The sequence below is a fragment of the Temnothorax curvispinosus genome, unplaced genomic scaffold, assembly GCF_003070985.1.
Source record: "Temnothorax curvispinosus isolate PA1 unplaced genomic scaffold, ASM307098v1 QBEX01007797.1, whole genome shotgun sequence".
Taxonomy (NCBI): Eukaryota; Metazoa; Arthropoda; class Insecta; order Hymenoptera; family Formicidae; genus Temnothorax; species Temnothorax curvispinosus.
In genome coordinates, this window is record NW_020217577.1 from 4,246 (window position 1) to 4,716 (window position 471).

The window sequence follows — 471 nt, forward strand, 5'->3', positions numbered from 1 at the left end:
TATTAGGAATAGTTAAAAATGACTCAAATTGAGTATAATTTGACACTACGAAGTATTGATCGGCTTGACTTCCGAGAGGCTCAGATAATAAATCGCGTGCCGATTGTTCTCATTTAGAGATATATATTTAAGCGTAAATCTTGAGAATTTTTTAAGAGCGTGAACATTGACGAATGACTATATATTTCGTGGCCTTTCCGCAACGCGAATCATTCGAGACAAAATACATCGCTTTGTTAGAAAATCATCGAGTTCATGCTATACTTAAGCATTTGCCACCTTTTTTAGTCAAGACGTCCTCTTTAGAAATATCAGGTCATTAAATTAAGAAACAATGTGGAGCATCGATTGACTCCACGTTTCTTCTTGACTCTCTTGATTTACTTATCCTCGTAAAATAGCCGGGAGATGAGGCTAAATATATCACACATCTATCCAAGGATACGCATCCAACGATATTTAAAGCGTTCT